This window comes from Erpetoichthys calabaricus, chromosome 7 (genome assembly GCF_900747795.2).
Source record: "Erpetoichthys calabaricus chromosome 7, fErpCal1.3, whole genome shotgun sequence".
NCBI lineage: Eukaryota > Metazoa > Chordata > Cladistia > Polypteriformes > Polypteridae > Erpetoichthys > Erpetoichthys calabaricus.
The window spans coordinates 35537847-35562067 of record NC_041400.2 but is presented as its reverse complement, the minus strand read 5'-3'; the positions used below and the strand labels follow the sequence as shown (position 1 = coordinate 35562067).

The following is a 24221-nucleotide window of genomic DNA, read 5'->3' as shown; positions in this document are numbered from 1 at the left end:
GAGCATTCCTGACATGGAAAAAGCTCTTTAAAATTGTGATTTTAAATCTTTGATATTAACAAATATGATATGTTAAAAGTAGAATGTTTACACATGCTTGATGACCAAATACAAGTTATCTTGTCTCACATTTGACATAATATTAAAATAAATTTGTAAAACTCATTAGTCATACAGTTTGTGAGTTGCCATCGATAGTAAATCTTTAATGAAAAATTTTTGCAAATGTAAACATGGCTTTTTCCTTCTGCTGCTGATGTAGCTTCTTATGTAAATATGCAGGCCGAGTGTATTTGGGTATTGAACAGAACTTTGGAAGACGTTGGGGGGCTGCTATGGAAAAAGTCTGGAAAGCTCTCTACCAGACAAGCATACAGTAATGTGAGTTTCAGAATGTGGTAGAGGAGCCTTCCAGAAACCGTTAAATGGATGCAATTACAGAAAGAGCTTCTTAGACAGATGATATCAGGATATCGGGTTCTTGCAAAACATTTAAGAGTCTTTGAAATGTCTCATTGGTATGTAAGGTTAACATGAGTTAAGCAATTAGATACAGTATCTGGTGTAGGAAACTCAGTTTCTGAGTTTGTAAATGTGTAGCAGGGTGTTGAAAGCAATTCTGAAACAATCAGTAAGTCAATGTAATATAGTTAAGATCACTTACAGTAAACAGATCTCATTTTATTTAATTTCTTCTCACCAGATATACACATATATTTATTTGCACCTCAACTTTACAGCTCCCTTTATTTCAACATGAACATTGCATGTCTCAAATCAGTATTACTCGATTATTACCTATAGTAATAGATATTTTGAAACAGGAAACAGAATCTTGAAACACAACACTAATATTGAATTTTGATATTGATTATTATATAATTATGATATAATGATCTGATATAAAGGTTATTATTTATATGAACAGCATTTTCATCGAATATTTGATATCATTAGAAGCAAAAGTACACATAGCAATATTATTTGTAAGTGACTCATTATATAAGTTTGTGGCTACTGTCTGGAAGTCTTAAGTATTAGTTCAAGTTAATTTTAACGGTATTTAAAGTTTACATTCAACGTTTACCAAAGTATTAATGCTTTTAAGTTAATATTAAATTTGTTGATACACTCTGGAAGACATGTACAAATAATAATGCAGGTTTTCTGGGAAACAAAAAAGCTAGCGATTGTGTTACTGACTACGACTTTGGTTTACATTCTAGTTTTGTAGGACAGGCTTGATTTATTAGTTTTGACTTATATTACTGACTTATGATTTATCTCTTGATACTCATTCGCTGCCCTTGTGGCCTGACTCTTTTCCACCTCTTGGCAGTACAATTCTAATTGTTTATTGTTGGCTATTACAAAGCTCACCAAGCCAGGCCATTAGCCTCTATTAAGGTGAACAACTTCATTTTTTCAGAACTGTTATGCATATAATAATCTAAGTACAACTTATGAATGGTATATCTACAGATAATCTATAAATATAAAATACTAACGTCTGTCTGTCTGTCACTCAATTACTTGCAAACTAATAGGACTAGAACCTTGATCTTGGTCTTACTCAAAGCTTTTCAATTGATATGTTCAGGAAATTTACAAAATGCTAGTTTGTAGCAAATTGGTGGGCACTGTACTTGAAGGCAAAAAAAGTTTATTGTAATTAAAGTATGGTCCCCACAAGCCCAACTATTGATAATCCCCCAGGACACGGTACATATGTGCGTTTATTTTGAGTTTAATTCAGGAAACTTTTGGGTCATCTACAGTATTCAGCCTGTATTACTAAATGAAATAAAAAGCAACATCATCCTTTGCCTTAAGCACAATGATTTCATTGACATTCACACATCCATAATATGCAAGCTGATGGTGTGCTTGAGTACAGTTAGCATTGATTCTAAACAGGAAAATGAGCAACTTAACATCCCTGTTGAGTTCATTAACTTTTTGACACCTTCAGGAATGACACTTCACAAGCGTACTCTGAAATAAGGAACACTCGTCATGGTTCTCATGGTAATAAAGGAATAGATAGATAGATAGATAGATAGATAGATAGATAGATAGATAGATAGATAGATAGATAGATAGATAGATAGATAGATAGATAGATAGATAGATAGATAGATAGATAGATAGATACTTTATCTATCTATCTATTCCTTTATTACCATGAGAACCATGACGAGTATTCCTTATTTCAGAGTACGCTTGTGAAGTGTCATTCCTGAATAGCCAACAGCTCCAGATTGTGGTAACGAATCTCCTTCAAAACGTACCTGAAGCTGAGGTCATCACCGGATCTTCCATTGCCAAGATTTTTTTTTACCTCACATGGATATGTCTACTGAAGACCAAACAATGCCTTTTAAAATTAAGAGAAGGCAATTTCTGAATTTCCCAACGTTTGCAATGACCACTGAAAAAACTCAAGGACAAACATTCAACAAATTCGCCTTTATTTTGGATTTGCCTGTTTTTTCTCATGGACAGCTCTACGAGTCATTTTTGTAGAACTGTAGTTAAGATGACATTAAAGTAATGATAAAAGAATTTTCTCTTCAAGGAGGTCAACAACTATTTTTACAGAAGTTTTATATAAAGAAGTTTTGTAAATACTTCTGTTTTGTATTTTCTTTGGCTCGCTTAGTTTTATTTCAATTATAATTTGTAATTATTTTATGCAATGTATATTTTATTTATCATTTGATGTTGGTATTTTAATGTATTTTTATTTTTTTAAATAAAATGTTTCACTTGGTTTTTATTTGCATTTAATTTTAGGACTTCAGGGCTGCATGTTTCACCAGTGATTATATATACTAGTTTTCACCATTTGTTCAATTTTGTCAGGTAAACAAATGAAGAGGTAATTTAGTTAGTACATTATTATTGATCATAAAAGTCAAATCCTGAGTTTGAGTCAAATCCTGGCCATTCCTGTGCAGAATTTGCAGTCTCATCATGTCCACAAGGGATTTTTATAAGCTATGCCAGTTTTCCTTCCCTTTCCCAAAGATGTGCAGATTAGGATAATTAGTGGCTGTAAACTACTATCCTGAGTGAATGATTATGGATATTTCCAAGAACGTGTAAAGCTATTGGGCGGCACGGTGGCACAGTGGTGCTGCTGCCTCGCAGTAAGGAGACCTGGGTTTGCTTCCCAGGTTCTCCCTGCATGGAGTTTGCATGTTCTACCCGTATCTGTGTGGGTTTCCTCCGGGCGCTCCGGTTTCCTCCAACAGTCCAAAGACATGCAGGTTAGGCGCATTGCCGATCTTAAATTGTTCCTAGTGTGTGCTTGGTGTGTGGGTGTACGTGTGTGTGTGTGTGTGTGTGTGTGCTCTGTGGTGGGCTGGCACCCTGCCCAGGGTTTGTTCCTGACTTGCACCATGTGCTGGCTGGAATTGGCTCCAGCAGATCCCCGTGACCCTGAGTTAATAATTAATAATTCTTTGCATTTATATATAGCGCTTTTCTCACTACTCAAAGCGCTCAGCAATTGCAGGTTAAGGGCCTTGCTCAAGGGCCCAACAGAGCAGAGTCCCTACTGGCATTTACGGGATTCGAACCGACAACCTTCCGATTGCCAATGCAGATCCCTAGCCTCAGAGCCACCCGGGTTGGAAAATGACTGACTGACTGACTGTAATGCTGTAGAGTTGCACCTGATTCAGTGTTCCTGTCTTGAGTGCTGTTTTGCAAAGACAAGCTATGGCTTCCCAATGTCCATAACTGGATTATGTGGGACTGGTGATTATTAGATTTGAATTTATCTTTGCTACATGTTTTGTGCACTTGTGTTAACATTCTTGTTTCATTTTAATATAAATGAGCTTTGAGAACTAATATGCTACACATATCTGTAATAGTTTACAGAGCATTCTTTTTTATTTGTAATGCAATGGGAGGAAGGTATATTATTTTATTAGACTCTTTTGTGTGAATTTTAATCTAGAAATGAGGTCAGGATGGCACAGTAGCGTAGCTGCTTTTTTTCTCAGCCTGACATTTTAAACCAGACTTGTTTCTTGTAACATTTGCCAATTTCTAAACCGAGTAGTTGAGACTGATCTGGTATTTTGAATATTTTAAAATAAAGATCAGTTAATATATTGTTAGTTTGCATTAAATAACCGAATATGTAAACAGCAATAAGCAATTCCAGATTTTTCCCCCCTGCTAAAATTGCCATAATTACTGTACTTTAAAAATGTGTGTGTTCAACTTGCTTAAGTGAAGAAGAGAGCATTTTGCAATAGTGTGCTATGTGACAGTGCCCATTTGTCATTTGGGCAAATAGCATACTGCATGTGCAATCTGGAAAATTGGTTGTTCATGGTAAATTCATTTTGACTTGCATCAAGACAAAAAGCACTTGCATAAAAATGAAACAGGCTAACACTTACAAGAAAAAAGAATGCATTTTCATCAAAGACTCTTCTCTTCTGCTATAGTTAGGCAGTAGAAAAAGCAAAAGGAAACTGCATGTGGTTTTCAAATACTAAGGTCTCTAGCTGTGCACATAGTTAAATTTAAAGTTGCTGGAATGCTTTTTCTTTCCATCACATCTCTTAATAGATATTTTTGGAAGATGTAGCCCACACTATGAAGTTTTTTGTAACAATTATCTTTTCTTTCAATTATTTTAATTATTAGAATCAAGACTTATCATGAGTAAAAAAATCTTTTCCATATTAGTGAAAAGAAAGAAGAGTAAAATTTAGTAGAACAATTAAAATTTAATTTAAGAAACAGATTTGTTTGTTTAGCGTTATAGAGTATAATACCAGCACAATAAGGCTGCACAACTCAAGGCACTGCCATATACTAATATTGCATGTTTATTTCTATTTATAAATGAAGATGAGTGTAGTGAATCTCTTTTAATTCCATTAATCTTATTACTCCATGATCATATCCCCAAAGTAACTCAAAAATGATGCCATCAGTCAGGTAAGTCTAAACCTGTGTCACTTACACATGTCTGTGACCTTATTGGCTCAACTCAGGTATGCGATGGCACTCCCGGACGACACCCTTTGAGAAAGAATGACTGTGACTTCTTTCCTCCAGGATGCTCCGCCCCTTCTGGTCTGAACGATATAAGAATGTGGTGTCTCAGTCCAGACCCGAACATACTGCTGGTTTGATCTCCGTAGACAGATCATACCAAACAACCATCAGTGGCCATCTGTATTTTTTTGTGTGCCTGCACCATCAACCACCTCTTTATTTTGCTAGGAAAGTTCTTTTTTTGTTGAGGTACTATTAAATTGGGGTGGCCAGGTTTCCACCCCAACTTTTCTTTGGGCTTGTCTGTCCCTTGAACCATGACACCAGCTCTAATCTGATATGTGTGGGTGTGAATTTATTTATGTTTTACTGTCAAGTTTGAATTATTATTTTTCAGATTTTTATGTATTTTCCAATATGTTTGTAATTGTGTTTTTGGACTTTAGATGTGTTGCTATTTTCTGCAGACTTTGGGTGGAGAGACAGGAGGCAGGGTCACCCTAACATCATTCCTGGTGGTTACTCCTTCTTGCTTTATATTCAGGAAGAATATAAGGTATTCAGCATATATAGCAGCAGAACAGTTAGTTTGTATTTAGTGTTAAAAGTGAGTATTTTTATGTTTTGAAATTTTTGATTTCTTGGATTTTTTTCATTTCTGGGTATTAGAGTTTGCTTGTGGTTTGTGTATTAGGATTCATTCGTCTTGAATGGCTTTTTAGGCATCCCCTTATTGTCATTTTGAATAGTTTTTGCTAAATTTTCAATTTATAAATAGTCTTCATTTATATGACTAGTGACTGATGGCTCTCTCCCTTGTGAGACTTTTTGAGTTATATTTTGGGATTTTGTTCACATTTTGAATTTTTAAAGCCAGCTTTCCATTATTTTAGGGCCAGCTGAAGCCAGCAGGTAGTAGTTGACACTTAGCAGGTCTGAAGTAAGCTTCCTCTGGGTTGGCAAGAACAAGTAACATCGTTTGAAAACTGACAATTTTCAAATATTCTCTTGTAAAGTATTTGTCGTTTTGGTTGATGTCATCCTCTGGCAATGATATGGACACATACCCCCCCTCCTTCTTTACAAAACTAAAACTTAGGATTGTGACATCATAGGAAAGTAACGTTACCTGCATCTAAAGGTGGAAGCCCTGTCATTTCTATTGAAACACATGGCTATTAGCATAGATATGATCCTAGTGCGATCAGAGTTTTAGTTTTTAATTTTAAATATGTTAAATATTTTTGTTATTATGACAATAACTTCTTTGAAGCACCTTGTTATTCAGTTGTTTTACAGGCATTGCTGTTTTGCATTTTGACATCGCCGTGGCCATATTGTTGTTGATAACTGCTACAATGTGAGTATAGTTTTTGTCATTGTTGAGTTACTATTTGTTAGTTTTGATTTATTTTTATTAGATTTGTTTACTATTTCTTATGTGTGCTCTGTCCCTTGTGATGGACAGCCGGCGGTTCAGTCCGGCCGGGACGTCCCTGAAAGAAAAGAATGGAGGAAGGCAGCCTTTTCAGGGCACTGCATCCCCCAGGACGCTAGGTTGCAGCTCCCCTGGACGGCAACGGATCCCTGGATTCACTCAAAGCACCCTGGGACATGGAGTCCATTTCCTCAGCCCTGTTGGGTGCCGTGGGTGCCACCAGGGGGAGTTCACAAAGAACCTGGGGAATATAACTGTTACGACAACCCGGAAGTACTTCGGAGTCACGAGGACGGAAGCCTGCAGTACTTCCGGGCTACTTGAGGAAGGATGATGTGGCGTTGAACCCGGGAGAAACACGTCTGGGTTATGGACTATTTAAAGGACTGGTGAAGACCCAGCAAGGACAGCCGGAGTTCGGAGGTTGGGTGACTAAGTTGCTGGGAGTGGAAGATTGATTTATGGTATTGATTATTGGAGAATTGTTGAGTGTGTGGTGCTTTGTGCACTTATTGAAGAAAAATGATTAAAGATTCTTCATGGTGGTTTTTACAAGTGTGTCTTGGACGTCTGTCTGGTGGGTTTCACGGGGCAACAGTGCCTCGAGCGTCCACACCCTTTAAATGTGAGCCCATTCGTTGTGTCGTATGTGTGATACCCCAAGAGGCAGGCCACCTTGACGTCAATACTCCTGAAATCTTCCTCTAACGTTTGTTGGGAGTCTTCATTTAAGTATTGTTTGATTTCTATTTTCTGGGCCCTTTCTTGCATCTCTTAGTGGATTTTGCTTGTGAATAGTATTTTGGAACTTTTTTAACCTAATATTGCATTTTAGTCAAATCCAGTTAACTCGTTTTCGTCATTTCGCCTTACTTTCCAATTTTTCCATATAAAGCTTAATTTAAAAAGATTATAAAGGTTGCTTGTGCCAACCTGTCTCTATAAACCAGAGTTTGACATTTCTTTGTCCCTGGTGAGACATTTTGATACATATTATGGGAGTTGTTTATATTTTTGAACTTTTAAAGCCAGGTCCCCATTTTTGGGGACTGCTAGGTGCAGCCAGCAGGTAGAAGTTTGGGACTGGCTGTATCCAGAGTGAGTCTATCCTGGGCAGATCAGAGAAGGCCCTGGCATGATTTTGGGGTTATGTTTGGAGGCCCCAATACCCTTCTGTCTCACAAAGCTAATGTTTTACTCTGTACATCATCTTATTTAAGGTTGGTGCTGCTCTGTCTTAAGATCTGTGCATTCGATCTAATGTTAAATCATTTGTGAAATCTATTTTTTTGCTTCAGAAGTTAGGAAAAGCATTTTAGACTAAGGGACTTAAGTATTTGACCTTTGGATTACATTTTGTGGTTTGGCTATCATTCTTTTTTATCCAATTTCTTTTATTCGACCTTTGCACATTTACAACTATTCTTTGTCTAGAGCTTCAAAATGTTTTTCATGTCCTGGTCCTTTTTCTTCTGTAAGCAGTTCCCCCTCCTCGTAGATCACAACTGATCCAATTATAATGTAGCTTTTGGTGATGCAGGCATTTAGCCATCTTTGGTTAGTAAATAAAAGAATTAAACAAAAAAATGTGTGTTTTCTATCATACAAAACAATGGGACTTTTTGTTGCACATCCAGTTATAAGTAAATCCTTATATATGAGAATTTCTTGAATGCTCAAATTTATGTTCTGATCTGATTTAAGGATATTTACAAGATGGCAGATTTGAAACAGCTACACAAATGTTCTGTTTATAAATGATTAGGGCCTATTTTGATTATTGGATCAGGTACATTGCTGATGTTAGAGTTTCAGCAACAATTGTACCTGTTAACGTTTAATTCAACCTTATTATTTGTCATTTTAACATTTTATTTTTTGTAACTATTTATACTTTTTAAAGTATTAAGTATAAATAATTTGATATCCAAAAAATGGAGCTGTAGACAAATATACATTATTGCAACCAAACCAAAAAAAGCACTGATGGTGAAATAAAAAATTAAATGCATCTTCATTAAAAATTATGACTTCAGTAAGAAAATATATTATCTTATGAAATTTACTAAATAAGGCTACATGACATATTTTGTTAATGTTTAGTCACCACTGAGACTTTATTGTACAAAATGTAAATGTTGAAAATGACACAGAAATTACTTCAGCTTTAATTATATTAAACAAGATAAAGACTATTGCTAAGGACTTTTAAAAACAGCCCTAAAATAAACTTTTATAGGTAGAATTTTCACAACTATAAAGTATTGTCTTGTGTATACTATATCATTCTTTTCCTCTGTACATTACATCTGATACATTATGACACAAGATCAATATATGAATCATGAAGTATATATAGGTCATGAACTATATAAATGAATACCTTGGTAACATACTTTTGTAACCCAGAGTATCATCCAGAGAACTTGTATGTTAATGTGTTAATAATGGTATCTGACTGCAAACAGTCAAAACTGACCGTATAAGTCAATAATTGGAATTGACTTAACCTTGAAGATGCACAATTTGTGTCAATCACATCTGATCTATTATTTATATGTCACCATATGGATATCCACAATCTTTTCTTTTTCATGGCTCACAAGTTTTGACTAAACTAGAAAGTTACGAGATATACCCCATTGTTTTCATAATTTATTATTGATCTATAGGAATCTTCAGAGATTAGTATCCTGAACTTATGGAAAATGTTATCACTTAGCATTCTGCTAATTATTGTCTTTTAAATAAAATTGGTTGCCATAGAGACCATTTAGGTATATCTTATTAAATAGATATTTTATTAAACAGAGACAACATTTGTAGAATCAGTAATTTCCTCTTCTCTCTCTCTCTCTCTCTCTCTCTCTCTCTCTCTCTCTATATATATATATATATATATATATATACTGTATATATATATATATATATATATATATATATATATATATATATATATATATATATATATATATATATATATATAAAATCCAACGTCTGCCTGTCTGTATGTATGTCTGTCCGCATTTCATGAGAGAACTTCTTAACGGATTTAGATCTGGTGTTTTTCTATAATTTGCTTGAACATTCCGGTTGATTTTGCGACTTCTCTCATCGCACTAAGTATCATAGTTCGCTTGTGGCAGCGATTTATTCATGCAAATCTGAGAGACAGGCTGGGGGCTACAGGGAGAGGGAAGTGGGAAGGGCCCTCCTCACTCACACACCAGTCTCTGTTTGAGCCAGTCTGATGTGGCATTGGCAAGAGGGTTATAAATCCTCGCATTCATCTAATCGCGATGGACATGCCCTTTCAATTCAAGAGATCACAGTTCCCAGTGAAGCTTTGCTTTGCTCTGTCAATTAACAAGGTCCTTAGGGACAGACACTCAGGTTGTCAGGTTTGTCCCTTTCTCCCGGGTTAGTTCCCCAAGTTAGTTCCCCAAGAAACCTATATGTCCTCAACTCTGATAGCAAAACCAAAAATATTATATATTTTAAGAGGCCCTTGGATACAAAAGCTATCAATATAAATTCTTCTCAATACAAATCATTTTTTATTTTTTTATTGATTTTTAAAGTTTGTCCTGTTTCTCTACTATGTGGGTGGAGTCGCGGTTTGCAGCTAGTTTATTTATAATTAATTTAAAATGATCTGTAGATTTTTTTGCTTTGATTTTGACATGGTTTAGTTTTGAGTCAGTAGCCATACCACCTGCACAGCTAATCCACCTGAAGCTATTTTGGCATGGCCAGTACTTGCATTAGAGACCATCAAGAAATCTTGGGTTGCTGCTGGAAGAGGTGTTGGTGAAGCCAGCAGGTGGCGCTTACCCTGTGGTCTGTGTGTGGATCCCAATGCTTCAGATAGATAGATAGATAGATAGATACTTTATTAATCCCAGGGGGAAATTCACATATTCCAGCAGCAAAAAATATTAAATTAAAGAGTAATAAAAAATGCAGGTAAAAAAAAACAAAAAAAAAAACAGACAATAACTTGAATAATGTTCAACGTTTACCCCCTCTGGTGGAATTGAAGAGTCGCATAGTTTGGGGGAGGAATGATCTTCTCAGTCTGTCAGTGGAGCAGGACAGTGACAGCAGTCTGTCGCTGAAACTGCTCCTCTGTCTGGAGATGACACTGTTTAATGGATGTAGTGGATTCTCCATAATTGATAGGAGCCTGCTGAGTGCCCGTTGCTCTGCTGCGGATGTCAAACTGTCCAGCTCCATGCCAACAATAGAGCCTGCCTTCCTCACCAGTTTGTCCAGGCGTGAGGCATCCTTCTTCTTAATGCTGCCTCCCAGCACACCACTGCGTAGAAGAGGGCACTCGCCACAACCATCTGATAGAACATCTGCAGCATCTTACTGCAGATGTTGAAGGATGCCAGTCTTCTAAGGAAGTTCAGGCGGCTCTGTCCTTTCTTGCACAGAGAATCAGTATTGGCAGTCCAGTCTAATTTATCGTCCAGCTGCACTCCTAGGTATTTATAGGTCTGCACCCTCTGCACACAGTCACCTCTGATGATCACGGGGTCCATGAGGGGCCTGGGTCTCCTAAAATCCACCACCAGTTCCTTGGTTTTGCTGGTGTTCAGTTGTAGGTGGTTTAAGTCGCACCATTTAACAAAGTCCTTGATTAGGTTCCTATACTCCTCCTCCTGCCCACTCCTGATGCAGCTCACGATAGCAGTGTCGTCAGCAAACTTTTGCACGTGGCAGGACTCCGAGTTATATTGGAAGTCCGATGTATATAGGCTGAATAGGACCGGAGAAAGTACAGTCCCCTGCGGCGCTCCTGTGTTGCTGACCACAATGTCAGATCTGCAATTCCCGAGACGCACATACTGAGGTCTGTTTGTAAGATAGTCCACGATCCATGCCACCAGGTATGAATCTACTCCCATCTCTGTCAGCTTGTCCCTAAGGAGCAGAGGTTGGATGGTGTTGAAGGCGCTAGAGAGGTCTAGAAACATAATTCTTACAGCGCCACTGCCTCTGTCCAAGTGGGAGAGGGATCGATGTAGCATATAGATGATGGCATCTTCCGCTCCCACTTTCTCCTGGTATGCGAACTGCAGAGGGTCGAGGGAGTGTTGGACCTGTGGCCTCAGGTGGTGAAGCAGCAGCCGCTCCATGGTCTTCATCACATGTGATGTTAGAGCGACAGGCCAGAAGTCATTCAGCTCACCAGGACGTGATACCTTTGGGACTGGGGTGATGCAAGATGTTTTCCAAAGCCTCGGGACTTTCCCCTGTTTCAGGCTCAGGTTGAAGATGCGCTGTAGAGGACCCCCCAGCTCTGATGCACAGACCTTCAGCAGTCGTGGCGATACTCCATCTGGACCTGCTGCTTTGCTGGCACGAAGTTTCCTCAGCTCTCTGCTCACTTGCGCTGCTGTAATTGTGGGTGGGGATGTCTCTCCTGTGTTGGTATCAGCAGAAGGATGTGTAGAGAGTGCAGTACTCCGAGGTGAGAGTGGGTTAGGGTGGTCAAACCTGTTAAAGAAGATGTTCATTTGGTTTGCTCTCTTCACGTCTCTCTCGATGGTGGCACCCCGCTTCGAGCTGCAGCCAGTGATGATCTTCATCCCATCCCACACTTCCTTCATGCTGTTGTTCTGCAACTTCTGCTCCAGCTTTCTCCTGTACTGCTCCTTCGCCGCCCTGAGCTGGACTCGGAGTTCCTTCTGCACGCGCTTGAGCTCATGCTGATCACCGTCTTTAAAGGCCCTTTTCTTCTGGTTCAAAAGGCCCTTGATGTCACTTGTAATCCATGGCTTGTTGTTAGCATAGCAGCGTACAGTTCTTACTGGAACTAAAGTGTCCATACAGAAGTTGATGTAGTCAGTAGTGGAGTCAACAACCTCCTCAATGTTCTCACTATGTGATCCCTGCAGGATATCCCAGTCTGTAGTTCCAAAACATTGTCTCAGAGCATTCTCAGCCTCCGGGGTCCACTTCCTGAATGATCGTATGGTTACAGGTAGGACTCTCACTTTTGGTTTGTAGTGAGGCTGAAGCAGAACCAGGTTATGATCTCCTTTCCCAAGCGCAGGCAGCGGGGTGGCACTGTATGCGTCTTTAACGTTTGCATACAGTAAATCAATAGTCTTATTTCCTCGGGTGTTGCAGTCCACATACTGGGAGAATGCAGGTAATGTTTTGTCCAGCGTCACATGGTTAAAGTCTCCAGCGATTAGCACAAGTGCCTCGGGGTGCTGCGTTTGTAACTTAGCAACAGCAGAATGGATGATGTCACTCGCTGACTCCACGTCCGCCCGAGGAGGAATATACACGATGACAACAATGACTTGTCCAAACTCTCTGGGCAAGTAATAAGGATGCAGACTTATGGCCAACAGTTCGATGTCCCTGCAGCAAGTGGAGATTTTGACTTTAACATGTCCAGAGTTACACCACCGTGTATTAACATAGAGAGCGAGTCCTCCTCCTTTGTGCTTCCCACAGGTACTTGCGTCTCTGTCCGCTCTAACTGTGCTAAACCCGGGTAGCTCCACATTAGCATCTGGGATGGTGTTAGTTAGCCACGTTTCGCAGAAACACAACAAACTGCATTCTCTGTAGGTTCTGACATTTTTCACCAGCGCTGTCGATCTTATTTGAGATTGAGTTCACGTTCCCCAGAATAACAGAAGGCACCGAAGGCTTAAAACGCCACTTTCTCGCAAGCTGCTTCATTTTTAGCTTAGTGCCGGCTCTGCTGCCACGATACCGCCTTCTTACCTCGTCAGGTAAATAGGGAACCACACCGGCACTGGCATTTGTTCTCAGCGCTCGAAGTTGAGTACTTGAATAGGCGAGTCTCGGCGTATAAAAATCCATGCCCATGTTGTAAAAGTAAGTGTGTCCAGGGAACGAATCCACATAAAATAAAGTGGTAGGAGTGATCAATAAATAAAAATAGAAAAATAAAAGTAGAAAAATACACATACACATATAGTCCTACACGGAGCTGCTGAAAAGGCTGCCACTCTCGGCGGCGCCGGATGTTCATATATAACTTCAGTACAGTGACGTGGACACTGTGTTGCTGTTCTTTGAATGAGATGTAAAATTGAGGTCATAAATGATCCCTGGCCATGTTTTGAAAAGAGTAGGATTTACCCATGATTCAATGTCCTTCCTAAATTTTCTACCACAACCTTGTCCATTCTGGCCCCCTAATTATCCTCTGCCTATGATTGTCCATCTATGTAAAAGCGCTTTCAGTGCCTATAAAAGCACTATATAAATGTAACTATCTATCTTGTGCTGATTAAATCGGGAATAAATACTATTACAGTAGACTCTCGCAAAGACACGGTTCAGGATTCAAGGCTGGGTGCGTTCCATGGAATCTCCACCATAAAAATAAATAAATCATTGTCTTCTCGACAGTGTGAATCTTAGCAGCACTAGACCGCTACAGCATTATTAATTTCTCTTTGCTACTGATTGACTGCTGCCCTGTGACGCATCTCCAACTAAGTGTTCTTGTGTTTTCTATTTTGTTCTTCTTAATCCTTAAACCTCCGCAACTGGCTATAGTCGTTTCCCAGTGCCATTTGCCAGCATGTAGGAGCCGAGTATATTTAGTGACGTACATTCATTGAATACCGTAAAAGGCTATTGTCAGTTCCCAGTACAATTTACCAGCACGCCGGAGCTGATCAGTCAGTGCCGTACATTTGTTGAGCATCCTGCTCATGACCACTACCGGCCCCTGTAGCACTGCAGCCTCACTGTCTCTGGGATTGAGCCACTGCACTAGACTAGCCAGCCAGCATCAGCGTTTACCTCTGTGTGCTTGCGTGCAGCCAGTTCAAGCACAGTTGGCTGAATTTCATCCATTGCGTCAGTTGCACCTTATACATATTGTTCCAGTAGTTTCTTAAATAGTTTTTACAGTTCATTAGCAGTGTATAAAATGAACAGTGTTGCAATAATTGTGATGCTCTTTGCATGAAAAAAAATGTGTTCTACTAAAATTTCACATTTTCTTTGTGAATTGTGACATTTACTTAAAAAGTGCAGCAAAAAAGTATTTGGCGTCCACGGATGCATTAACCCACAAGTATGTGGCAGTTTAAGGGTTAAAGCCCCAAGATACCGCCAAAACGCCCTGCACCTTCTAAGGCTTCTGGCAATGAAAATGCGCTTGCATGAATTACAGTACATATAGCGGTAACATCAGGATTTTACATTCTAGCACTACAGGAGACATATCAGTACAGTACTGTACAGTATACGGTTTAACTTTACATTCTTTTTTTCAGATAATGTATTAAGCTGAGGTTGAAATGAAATTAAAGTGTTTTGGGGGCTTATTTAGGGTTTAAACTATAAAAATAGGCATTTTTTTAACCACATCCATAAGTTTGCAGTTTTTCACAATTCGCGGGTGCTCTAGGAACGTAACCCCCGCGAATTTTGGGGATGTACTGTACATAAGTAAAATGTGTACAAGACCAATGGATTATCTGGATCTGATGTGGTGATGAATGACATAAGTGAGGATACATCAGAGATTTGGTTTCTTTTCTGTCACGCCAACTGGCACCTTACGTATGTGCATAAGCAACAGAATCTGTTGGGGGCTGTGGAAATGCAAGTTCACAAACAAATGTGTTCAACCTTAATCATATATTACTACTAGGAGAAACTAAACAAAATCATTTTTTGAATTCCCGTTTTCTACTCTGCCTTTCAAATCTTTGACATCATGCTTTGTTTTACTTATTTCTGTATTTTAAAGATTTCCTATTTAGGATTTATTACTATATTTTTTATTTGGAATACATTAGTGGATCATTGTTGATATTTTAGGTTTGTTTTGATATGTTACTAATTTTTATTTCTGGTTGTTTGATTTTTTTTTTAATCATTCCAAACATTTTTTAGCATCTGAATTCTAAGACCTTCTTACAGTAACTACTCACAGAATTCAAAATCAAATGCCTCAAATGAATACTTTTGGCTTTAAAAATCTAGTTTTGTTGTGACTTTGAATTCAAATTTTTGGTTTTGGCAAAAAGGTCACATGACATTCTGTATTGCAAACCACTGCTCATATTTGACTTTTCATTTGCCTTTCTTTATAAGAAAGACACAGGTCATCAGTGCCTTGGTCAGATAAAAATTCAGTTTAATTGGACTGCAGTACAAAACTGGACACATCAATTTTTGATCAAATATATAGAGCCCAATGCTATGGTACCTACATTAGTCTTTTGATGTTTTAAAAGAATGACTGTGTATGATTATGTGAGTTGTTTGGGGATGACTGAATATTGGTGATAAACACTATATAGTATACATCTTCTAAATCATATCTGATAAAGGGAGAAACTGCTGTGCTCTAGCTAACACAGAAGCCTGAACAGAAAAGAAGTAGGAAAAAAATAAAATGCAGCTCAGTGTCTCAACTTGTTGTTTACCAATTTTCACCTTTTCCAAGTGCTGACAAGCACTTAGGAGGAAAATATTCATCTAGCAACTAAGAAGAAAAAAAATCAGTTAATAATTAGTTTCCATAATATTGTGATTATACAAATATTACTCAAACTTTGATTAGAAAATCAAGTGCAAAAATATATAAGACACTCTAAGACACTTCTTTTTCAGTTTATGAATGGCACAGTCCAAATATGCACTATTGCACATCCAATCGATAAGCATTAATCATACAAAGAAGATTAACTTCAAAAACAACAGCTGCGTCCAGTTATTGCCTACTCATCCCAAACCATTAAACTAGTTTTAATTTTAATTTGTCACCCCTGTTAATATTTACCTGAGTACTGCCTTCTATTAAATTAGCGGCATGCTTCTCTAGTATGCATATTACCTTAAGGTTCAGAAGCTATGACTTTTATAACTTAAGCAGACAAAAAGGTATCTTTTTGACATGGATATACCACTTATGGTGTGTAGGCTGCCCTAGAAATAGGCAAAGATCAATATAATGGGATTGTCAATGTGAATTTGGATTAGAATACTAAAACTGGCTTCACTAGGATGATGAAGACCATGGAGCGGCTGCTGCTTCACCACCTGAGGCCACAGGTATGCCACGCCCTCGACCCTCTGCAGTTCGCATACCAGGAGAAGGTGGGAGCGGAGGATGCCATCATCTATATGCTACACCGATCACTCTCCCACTTGGACAGAGGCAGTGGTATTGTAAGAATTATGTTTCTAGACTTCTCTAGCGCCTTCAACACCATCCAACCTCTGCTCCTGAGGGATAAGCTGACACAGATGGGAGTAGATTCATACCTAGTGGCATGGATCGTGGACTATCTTACAAACAGACCTCAATATGTGCGTCTCGGGAACTGCAGGTCTGACATTATGGTCAGCAACACAGGAGCACCGCAGGGGACTGTACTTTCTCCTGTCCTGTTCAGCCTATATACATCGAACTTCCAATACAACTCGGAGTCCTGCCATGTGTAAAAGTTCACTGACGACACTGCTATCGTGGGCTGCATCAAGAATGGGCAGGAGGGGGAGCATAGGAACCTCATCAAGGACTTTGTTAAATGGTGCAACTCAAACCACCTACACCTGAACACCAGCAAAACCAAGGAGCTGGTGGTGGATTTTAGGAGGCCCAGGCCCCTCCTGGACCCCGTGATCATCAGAGGTGACTGTGTGCAGAGGGTGCAGACCTATAAATACCTGGGAGTGCAGCTGGATGATAAATTGGACTGGACTGCCAATACTGATGGTCTGTGCAAGAGTGAGGAAAGCAGGCTCTATTGTAGGCATGGAGCTTGCAGTTTGACATCCGTGGCAGAGCGACGGGCGCTCAGCAGGCTCCTATCAATTATGGAGAATCCACTGCATCCACTAAAGAGTGTCATCTCCAGATAGAGGAGCAGCTTCAGCGACAGACTGCTGTCGCTGTCCTGCTCCACTGACAGACTGAGGAGATCGTTCCTCCCCCAAACTATGCGACTCTTCAATTCCACCCGGGGGGGTAAACGTTAACATTATTCAAAGTTATTGTCTATTTTTACCTGCATTTTTATTACTCTTTAATTTAATATTGTTTTTTGTATCAGTATGCTGCTGCAGGAGTATGTGAATTTCCCCTTGGGATTAATAAAGTATCTATCTATCTATCTATCTATCTATCTATCTATCTATCTATCTATCTATCTATCTATCTATCTATCTATCTATCTATCTATCTATCTATCTATCTATCTATCTATCTATGTACTACAGTCATACAAAAACTTAGTGATACGTAAAATGTCTCCTCATGGTAGACAGTGTTGTAATCTGTCTTCTGGGATGTTACAACTAAGTAAATCTATAAGTAAATCATAGTAATCTGTCTGCAAGTCGCAAAATCATTGTAATCGGTCTTCGGAGATATTTCAGGATAAGGTTGTCATACTCAGTAATCAAGGTGCAGGTGAGTGCCGACATGTTACAGGTTGATTAGCACACGTAGAAAGAATCCTACTTTAGACCCTGCACATGACAATATTGTTCCTAATAAACACACATTGTTATTTTGAAAAACAAAAAAAAAAAAATATGGAGTAGAAAGTAATAAAGAAAAGCAGTTTGGATGGCAGCTGTTGACGATAACAGCAATGAAAGCCACAACTTTGTGCCACATGCAGAAATAAGAGTGTGGCACAGCTGATGTTTTTATCAGCCAAAAAATACTTAACTTTTTCAACTTTGAACTTTGCAAAGGTCTTTATTTAATGTTCAGATAATCCTTTGTAAATCTTTTCAGAACTGATAATCATTATAAATATGTAAACCAATATATGTAACTCAGCCAACACTGTTATCCTAAATTACAATCAACAAAGATTTAGTATAAGTATTTAAGAAACACGAATGAGCATCATGCTTGCTAAGGCTTGTGATATGTAAATATGCTTTGAGAAACAAAAAATGCAAAAAAAAAAAAAATGACTGAAAAGATGTAAATATCTTTATCTCTATATGAAATTCCATAATAACAGTAATTCTGTTCTCCATAGTGCAATGTAAATATATATTAGTTTTCAAATATAAATCTTTACAGTTTTTAAATCATACACAGCAAGGAACTTATTTTTTGTTTTTTATTTTCTTTTTTATTTTCTTTGATTTCAGTATGTGTAATAATTTGCTGACAGTATTCCAATATTATATTCAGAAGTTACATCTGATTTGCAAAGTTTAGTATTCTGACTTTTACTGTTTTCACCTTATCTCTTTTATAATACTCATTAACACTTACTTAAAACATTTTTCATCTGAAAAATATTGAAAAATTCAGATGGTTTCTAAATATGTTGGATACTGAGAAATGAACTCATTTTTTTATTTCTAGTAGCATTGACTACTGCAATTTGTTAATCACAGGCTGCTCAAATTGTTCTTTATGTAGCTTTTAGCTAATGCAAAATTCTGCTGCCAGAATAATCACAAAGACTATAAAATACCACTTCACATCTCCTGTCCTTATGTCCTTTCTCTGTCTTCCAGTTAAAGGATAAGTTTGTTATTTTTCAAGTCCAAGTTATTTCTTCCCAAACATGGTGTATATATAGGGTTAGCAGACGTGCGTGAAAAGGAGCACATGTACAGTAAATGTCCATCTTTCATCATTCAAATCACATGCTATCATCTCTATGTTTTACATAAATCAGCTATGTTTTATCGAAAACAAAATACACCCACTTTGTGTTGTCCGTACTTGTTATACAAATATGCAGTACAGTGATCCCTCCTCGAAAGGTGAAAATCCGCGAAGTAAAAACCATATGTTTATATGATTATTTTTATATTGTCATGCTTGGGTCACAGATTTGCACAGAAACACAGGAGGTTGTAGAGACAGGAACTTTATTCAAACACTGCAAACAAACATTTGTCTCTTTTTCAAAAGTTTAAACATGCTCCATGACAAGACAGAGATGACAGTTCTGTCTCACAATTAAAAGAATGCAAACATATCTTCCTCTTCAAAGGAGTGCGCGTCAGGAGCAGACAATGTCACAGAGAAAGAGAGAGAAAAGCAAACAATCAAAAACTGATAAGTGCTGTTCGGGCTTTTAAGTATGCGAAGCACTGTGTGGGAAGCATATCGCGCGACAAAGCAGCCGCAAGTAAGCCCAAGAAGGAAGGGAGCAATATAAAGGTAGTCTTTCAGCGTTTTTTGAGGAGCATCCGTATCCTCTAGGGGTGCGAACAGCCCCCCCTGCTCACAATATATTTGAGGAGTTTTATTTAATACGTAACACGTGCTCTGATTGGGTAGCTTCTCAGCCATCCGCCAATAGCGCCCCTTGTATGAAATCAACTGGGCAAACCAACTGAGGAAGCATTTACCAGAAATTAAAAGACCCATTGTCCACTGAAACCCACGAACCAGCGAAAAATCTGTGATATATATATAAAATAGCAAAACACCCACGCTTCGCAGTGGAAAAGTAGTGTGTTACAGAGGTTATGTAAACATATATATACATATACATATATACATATCTACATATACACATATCTACAGTACATATACATATATAGCAAAATACCCACGCTTCACAGCGGAGTAGTGTGTTAAAGAGGTTATGTAAACATATATATACATATACATATATACATATATATACATATCTACATATACATATATATATACATATACACATCCACATATATATACATATATATATATACACATATCAACATATATATACACATACATATACACACATACATACACAAACATATACATATATACATATACACATACAGACACATATATATACATATCTACATATATATATATATATATATATAGACATACATATCTACATATATATATATATATGTAGATACAGTATGTATGTATATATATATATATATGTGAATATATGTATGTATATATGTATATATATATATATATAAATAGCCAAATCCCCGCGCTTCGCAGTGGCGAAGTACTGCTTTTAAATTTTTATTAAGAAGAAAAGAAAACCTTTTTAAATTAAGGTAAAATATACCAAAAACAATTTGTTAAGGATCTTTTTTTTTTGTGAAGCTGCATTCAGTCAGTTCACGTGAGATATTGCGATGTCCACAGCTTTATTTTATGTTAGCTAAGACCCGGCAGTTAAAAGTTTCTCGCTACAGCAATTTTAAGTCCGTTACAAAGTGATCAAAAGTCTCGTTTATTCCTCGTGTCTTCTCATTAAACTTGTATGTCGTGAATATGGTATTGCAAACGGCAGTGGGAGCGTTTCTATAAAGTTAATTTAAACTTACGGTTTACACCGTGCTTTATTTCCGCAGTATCGAAGTGATCACTCGTGCTGCATTCAGTCAGTTCACGTGAGCCGCTCTCTTGTGCCTTCTCAATTGTGTAATGAATGTTTTCTTCAGCGCTCTTTGGGGCGCTTCCTTGTTTTCAGTTCACGTGATTACGTAGGAGACGTGATGACGCGATATGCGACTCCGCCTCCTCCATTACAGTATATGGACAAAAAAGAGGTTCCAGTTATGACCATTACGCGTAGAATTTCAAAATGAAACCTGCCTAACTTTTGTAAGTAAGCTGTAAGGAATGAGCCTGCCAAATTTCAGCCTTCCACCTACACGGGAAGTTGGAGAATTAATGATGAGTCAGTCAGTCAGTCAGTGAGGGCTTTGCCTATTATTAGTATAGATATGCTTACATATAACATCCGCGATAGAGTGAAGCCGCGAAAGTCGAAGCGCGATATAGCAAGAGATTACTATATATATATATATATATATATATATATATATATATATATGTGTATGTATATAGTAATGGACTTTGGACTGTGCATATGGGTGGATGTCCTGGTTGGGATGGGGCAGTGTTACTTACCTGGACAGGAGGCCAGCCCTTTAATGGCAAAGAAACACAGCAAAGATCTAAAAATGTCATCCAGCAGTAACACTAACAGGAAGAAATGCAAATTCTCAGACCATATGAAAATGAAGTGTCCATGCTTTGGAGAAGGATGGACTGAAAACGAAACAAAGTGTTTGGTTTGTGATTCTTGCGCATCTGTTGCAAACAAGGGTACCCGTGGTGACCTGTCAAATTAAGTTGTTTTTAAAGTTTTATTTATAACACACAGTTCACACTGTGCTTTGTGAATAGAACAGGACATGTTCTTCTTTGAGCTCCTTTATGACCTTCGGGTTCGCAGGTATCTGGTACCTGGTGCTTTTGCCTCATGAAATTCTGTTCTAAAGTTGGGCATTTTCTTTAAATTATAAAAATTATCTTGCCCTCACTGGCACTTTACAATGGAGGTTAAAGGGGGCATGGAGCATCACTGGAAAATAAAAGCTTAAAAATTTACCAAATATATCCAAGACTATTGTTGAGTATTGAGCCCCATCTTAAGATTACATACTCATTTTAAACTAGTTTATACATGTCATTACTTAACAAAAAACACCAATATTATGAGATTCTGTGATTTTAAAAGAAGACCAGCTGTGCACGCCGTCTCAGTGTTTGTCTTCTTCCGCAATTATCTTTCACCCCGGGGGGGCGAGGGTTTCCTCTCAAAAGACCAAATCACAGTATACTTTTCATACTATGTGGTTAGTTTAGTTTTCAGGTACTTCTTTATTTATATTTGAACTCACAGAAAGGAATAGAAAATGTATTCTTACCACAAGAAAAATAGTACCAGGAATGTGTGTTGTCACAAACATGGGTTAGAAACTCACATCTCAACTTATGGGCGGCACGGTGGCGCAGTGGGTAGCGCTGCTGCCTTGCAGTTGGGAGATCTGGGGACCTGGGTTCACTTCCCGGGTCCTCCCTGCGTGGAGTTTGCATGTTCTCCCCGTGTCTGCGTGGGTTTCCTCCGGGCGCTCCGGTTTCCTCCCACAGTCCAAAGACATGCAGGTTAGGTGGATTGGCGATTCTAAATTGGCCCTAGTGTGTGCTTGGTGTGTTTGTGTGTGTCCTGCGGTGGGTTGGCACCCTGCCCAGGATTGGTTCCTGCCTTGTGCCCTGTGTTGGCTGGGATTGGCTCCTGCAGACCCCCGTGACCCTGTGTTCGGATTCAGCGGGTTGGAAAATGGATGGATGGCTGGATCTCAACTTATGTCGCTTCATTTATAAAGTTTTAGGCGTTTATTTTCCGGTAGTACTCCATGCCTCATTTGCCCCCATTGTAAAGTGCCTGTAAGGTCAAGATATTTATTTAAATTTTTAGTAAACACATAACTTAAGAACACAATTTCACATAACAAATGCATACATACCATATTTGTAAAGAAATAACTTCAACTTCAAAATAACCAGACTTATCCTTTAAGCCTAGGGCTGTTTTTAGCATCCTCCTCCTTATATATAAAAGCAGATCCAGGAATTGAAGTTAAATTGTTAGTCAGAAAAACAGGGCTGAGGTAAAAAAGCTAGAAAATTAAGAGATACCCAAATACCAAAAGCCAAAACAAATGCCAAAAATTAAAATTAAAATATTCTATTTGCATAGAAAGTTAGCTAAACACAGAAGGTTTTCATTCACAAATCCAAAAGTTCACCACAGATAATGAGTTGTCATTTTAACTTTATTATGTAGAGGTTTTTGGACCCAGTCCTGCATATATTTTGCCCTCATATTTTCATTGTAAGGACATTATTATTTTAATCGTCATTTTTATGTTATCACAAAGCCATAGTGTTTATTATTTTTGAGGAAAGTTCCACCATTTTGTGTGTGGTTTTCAGCCTGCTGTGGCTGTATTGTTTTAAGTGACAGTGCCCTGTTGCTGCCTTGTGGCCACCAGATGTTATGGCATGTCATGTCTCCAAGATGCTGGTATTCAGAATGGTAAATTGCTGTTGGCAGCATCTATTGTTTTAGATTTGTTACTAAAACTTTGGTGTAATTAGCTTTCAATTCTATGTTCTAACTTGGAACGTTGCCTGTTTTCCTTTGACTTTGATTCTTATTTTGCGTATTCAGTTTGATTGTTGGTTTCTCTGCTCCCCTGGCTAAAGACTCTTAGTCTTTTTTGGCTTCATCCCCTGGTCCTAGCGATTTATTTCCTTTTGATTTGGTAGTTTATCATTGTGGCAGTGCAGTCAAATAGTAACATCGGAAAGCTGTCACTAAGAAAAAAACTGGCTGGGATTGTTTGAAAACACACAAAATGGAGTCAACCATGATGAAAAACAAGGCAAAAAAATAACAGTATGGAAATAATAATTAATAATGACAATAAATTATCAGGTGGTTAATCACTGAAAAAGTAGAACATTTTCATTAAGTAAGAAATTATAGGAAACCAAGAGCCGTCTGGAAAGAAACACTTTTTTTACTCAGTGCCATAAATTTGAATCCTTGGAACAAGGCATACCTGACTGAAGAAGTATTGTCTCGGGGGAAATGTCACTAAACAGAAATCCACACAAGTGAAGTGGAGTGAAATAGACTTCTCTCAGTAAGAATGTTAATACATTGGAAAATGTAGAAAAAGCTGAAATAAAATTTCAAATGAACAGGAGGCTCCGTGTTTTGTGAACTAGGAGTTCCAAAGCACGTAAGTCTCAAAAGTTCCAAAAGCACTTCTAAGAATGCCCGCTTGAAGCATAAATGGCTAGACACAAAAAGGGCCCAAATGAATCTTTATAAAATAAAATATTTATTTAAAAAAGATGCTCTGAATAAAACTGTGAAACTCCAAAGAACACAAAAGACATACAATGTCTATAAATGGGATGCCAAAA

The 24221-nt window shown here is 38.0% G+C and overlaps 1 protein-coding gene across 1 annotated transcript in view; it reads left to right on the top strand.

The window, feature by feature from the left end:
* lrrc2 (leucine rich repeat containing 2) overlaps positions 1 to 24221 on the top strand; it is a 123366-nt gene that overhangs the window by 37067 nt on the left and 62078 nt on the right. The window lies entirely within an intron of this gene.